This window comes from Penaeus monodon, unplaced genomic scaffold (assembly GCF_015228065.2).
Source record: "Penaeus monodon isolate SGIC_2016 unplaced genomic scaffold, NSTDA_Pmon_1 PmonScaffold_1979, whole genome shotgun sequence".
Classification (NCBI taxonomy): Eukaryota; Metazoa; Arthropoda; class Malacostraca; order Decapoda; family Penaeidae; genus Penaeus; species Penaeus monodon.
This window is the reverse complement of record NW_023649470.1, coordinates 28,641-33,020: the sequence shown is the minus strand read 5'-3', so window position 1 is coordinate 33,020 and position 4,380 is coordinate 28,641. Positions and strand designations below refer to the sequence as shown.

The 4,380-nt window shown below is 63.1% G+C and overlaps 1 pseudogene; it reads left to right on the top strand.

Annotated features, from left to right (window-relative positions):
* The first annotated feature begins 221 nt into the window (after window positions 1-221).
* Window positions 222-4,380, top strand: part of LOC119569917 — a 5,609-nt pseudogene continuing 1,450 nt past the window's right edge.

The following is a 4,380-nucleotide window of genomic DNA, read 5'->3' as shown; positions in this document are numbered from 1 at the left end:
GCCTGGAGAGCAGCCTGATCGCGAGACCGCGTAGATTGGGGCCTCTCCGCGCACGAACCCGCGTGGGTTGGGGCAGGCAGGGGGGGCGTGGAAAGCCGTTAATCAACGGACTAAGAGAGCGAAATGATCCCAAAGCACAAAACAAGCAAGACGACGGCGACGGCGGCGGCGGCGGCGACTCGTTCGCCCGCTCGCTCGCTCGCTTTTTGTTGTACGTACGTCGACCTCGAGTGGAGGGAGATGACCCGCCTAATTTAAGCATATTAATCAGCGGAGGAAAAGAAACCAACCGGGATTCCCTGAGTAAGTGCGACCGAAACGGAAGAGCCCAGCGCAAAGCCTCGCGTCCCCTTCGCGGGGGGCTCGAGGGGTGCTGCGTTCGGGAGAGGTCCTGCACGCGCTTCCGAGCCGCCTAAGTTGTTCATGAATGACTCTCATACCCACGGAGGGTGTCAGGCCCGTGTGGCGGAAAGGGACTTCCTCCTCCTCGTTCGCGGGGAGGGGGGTTTCGGGAGTGCGGAACGGGCCTCTCCTTAGAGTCGGGTTGCCTGAAACCGCAACCTAAAGCAGGTGGTAAACTCCATCTAAGGCTAAATATGACCACGAGACCGATAGCGAACAAGTACCGTGAGGGAAAGTTGAAACAGAACCCTGTAGAGAGAGTTCAAGAGAACGTGAAAACCGTTAAGAGGCTAAACGGGCGGAGATTCGAAGATCGAACTGGGGGGATTCAGTTCGTCGGCCTGCCGGGAGACGGCAGCGGGCGTGGCGACTTCCCGTTCCGGAGGCTCGGCCGAAGGAGCCAACGCGGGGAGCGGCCCCGCCGCCTGCCCGGCGCCGGCGGGCGATCTTCCCCCCGCAGTAGGTCGCCGCGACGCGTTGGGGACACACGGGCGTCTGAGGCCCGGGTCCTGGTAGGAACCGGCGGCGCGTTCGTCCTCCGCTCCTCGTTGGGCGGGGGGCGTTTTCCAGCGCGCCCGTCCGGGGATCCCCCGGTGCCCTCGTCTTGCCCCCCGACGGTCTCTCCTCCGGGGCCTGCCGGGAACGGGGGACTGGTCCGAGGCCGCGGTCGAGCCTAATTCGCTGGCTCCCGCGCTTCCCTTTCCCTCTCCCGCGTGGCCTTCGCGGCGTGCAAAGAGTCGGTACTCCTCCCGACCCGTCTTGAACACGGACCAAGGAGTCCAACATGTATGCGAGTCAATGGGCGCGCTAAACCCACGGGCGCAATGAAAGTGATCGGGCCGATCCCTCGGAGCAGCGGGCGGCCCGCGCGCACCCGGACGGAGTGACTGACTTTCCTCCCCGGGACGGCGCGGGCTCCCTCCCGCTCCGCACGCCCCGCACGCCCTCACCGGGCGGCGGGGGGGCGCAGGTCCGGGACTCGCCATGACGAACGGTCGCCCCCGCCTCGGCGGGCTCGGGCGGCCGGATGTGTCGGCGGGTACCCAGAGCATAGATGTTGGGACCCGAAAGATAGTGAACTATGCTTGGCCAGGATGAAGCCAGGGGAAACCCTGGTGGAGGTCCGAAGCGTTTCTGACGTGCAAATCGATCGCCAGAGCTGAGTATAGGGGCGAAAGACCAATCGAACTATCTAGTAGCTGGTTCCCTCCGAAGTTTCCCTCAGGATAGCTGGCGCTCGCTTCGAACGAGTTCCATCCGGTAAAGCGAATGACTAGGGGTGTTGGGGACGAAATGTCCTCAGCCCATTCTCAAACTTTAAATGGGTGAGGTGCCGGGCTTGCTTCGCTGAAGCCCCGGACGAGAATCGGAGTGCCTAGTGGGCCAATTTTGGTAAGCAGAACTGGCGCTGTGGGATGAACCAAACGTCGAGTTAAGGGGCCTAAATGGATGCTAATTCCGATCCCATGGAAGGGAGTTGCTTGCTATAGACAGCAGGACGGTGGCCATGGAAGTTGGAATCCGCTAAGGAGTGTGTAACAACTCACCTGCCGAAGCAAGTAACCCCGAAAATGGCATGGCGCTCAAGCATCCTCCGATACTCGACCGCCGGGCGCACTATAGGCTGCGTCGAGGAGGTCTCGAGGCCCCGGCGAGTAGGAGGGCGCGGTGGTGAGCGTAGAAGGATACGGCGCGAGCCGGTCTGGAGCCGCCACTGGTGCGGATCTTGGTGGTAGTAGCAAATGCTCGAGCAAGCCGAACCCTCGTTGACCGAAGCGGAGGAGGGTTCCCCGCCAACATCGCTTGGTCGTGGATAAGTCGGCCCTTAGCCCGAGGATAGCTTCCCTCCGATCCCCTGGAAAACGCCACAAAACAGTCGAGAGCTCTTCTTGGGATCTCCCTGTTTTGGAAAGGGGTCGAGGCGGCACGAGGCCCGAGCAGCAGCAGCCAGCCCAACCCGGGCGGGCGGGCTCTCGGGGCTTGTCGGCGCCGGCTGCGAACGGTGTGGGGCCCTGATGATGATGGTTTTTTGATGAGAAACCACTCTCAGGGCCTCTCGCGGCCGGCGTCTTGGCCACGGCCTTTTTTTTGCTCGCTTGCTCGCTTGCTCGCTTGCTCGCTTGCGCTGGCCGGCCACGCCAATCCCCCGCCTCAGCAATTTGTCTGGATCCAAAACGACAAAGGAGAAAAAGAAAGAAAGAGAGAAATGCAAAGAAACGGTCCAGTCAGATTTCGGGCTAAAGGGAATACGGTTAAAATCCCGTGACCTGCCCCGTGGGAAGACAGACCCGTGCGTGGGAAAATATTTAGAGTGCGGGTGGCCGTCTAACGAGTGCGGCGGCGCGCGTGGGCCGCGCGGCGTCGTCGTCGTCGTCGGGAGTCTCTCCCCCCTCTTGGGTGGGGGTTGGCGAACGACGACGGCACCGCCGCCGGCGCCGGCGCCGCCGCGGTTACGACGATCCTCCTCCCGATCCTTCTGTGAGAGGGCTTTCTCAGGAGTGCGGAAACTCCGCATTCCGTCGACCAGCGCCGGTCTCGCCGACTACTCCTCCTCCTCCTCCTCAGGCAGGAGGGAGGAGAAGAAGAAGGCTCGAGACCCCCTAGTAGGCTCTGGCGGCAGTGCAGACCTCCCCTTCGCTCTCGGAGTAAGCGCCTTTATTATTATTGCCGGAGACGGTTACGGCTCCGTGCGCAGAGCGAGCGCTCGCGCCCAACCCAACCCCCCAATGGTGTTTTCAGTGCCGGTGGTCCGGAGGCCAGTGCGTGTGCTTGGCAACAGGCGTACTCGTTCGCCGACGCCGGCGGTAGCCCGGGGAAGAGCTTTCTTCTCTTTTTTAGGCTGCTGGAGGCCCCCAAGTTCGTTCACTTTGAGTGGGGGTCGTTGGCCGTAACAGCCATACGTGAGATTGTGATCTGTTGGGAGCAATCCTCGCTGTTGCGATCGCCACCGGTTCGCCGTAGAGCACCGCGCAAATAAGCGCTTGGTGTCCCGTGCGCTACCGCCGGCCCTTGAAAAGGTGGATAGGGTAAACCCCCTCCGGTACCAACCAAACCAACCAACCGACAGAGCATGTTTTATTTGAGAGGGGGTGGGGTGGCGCGGCTTGCGCGCCGCTCGTCGAACGCCGCAGGCCGAAACGAGAGCGAGTTCTGCGGGGCGGAGGACTAGCACCAGCCATGATTAGTGTGGCACCGCCAGTGGCTTTACAAGGGGACAACAGAGTTGGAGGCGCCCCGGTCGGGGGAAGAAGAAGAGGAGGAAGAGGAAGGAAGGAGAGTTAGTGCTCTTCTTCCTTCCTTCCTTTCAGCCTTAGCCCTCGGGAGTCGAGATGCCTACCCAGCGCGCCCGCGTTGCGGGGGGCAGTCCGTACCTTACTCCGCAGCAGGTCTCCAAGGTGTTCAGCCTCTGGTCGATAGATAAAAGTAGGTAAGGGAAGTCGGCAAGTTAGATCCGTAACTTCGGGCCAAGGATTGGCTCTGAGGGTCGAGCCATCCCGGCCCACAGCCGGAAGCGGTCCCTCGTTCCCCTGGCGGGTCGGCCGCCGGTGCGGCGCGGAGGCGGCGGCGAGGAGGGGGCCCAAGGGTGCCCTTGGCGGTCGGCGCCGCGGCGTTTCTGTCCGCTCCGAGGGAGAAGGACTGGGCGAGGGGCGGCCTTTCACGAGGTCGCTCCGAGCTCGGACCCGACCCCGCAGGGGCGGCTGCCGTGCCTGCGGCTGCTCGCCTGCCGCTGGTGCCCTCCCCTCCGCTCGAGCCGCGCAGCCCGAGCGCCCGCCGGCATCACGCGCCCCCGCCGTCGCGGGTCGGGACCAACGCGGAAGGCGCCTCTCGGGCAAAGGCCGGGGTTTCCCTCCCGTTTCCCCGGCCGCGGCTGGCAACAGACGGCCGTCTCAGAACTGGCACGGACCAGGGGAATCCGACTGTTTAATTAAAACAAAGCAATGCGATGGTCGGTGATCGATGCTGACGCATTGTGATTTC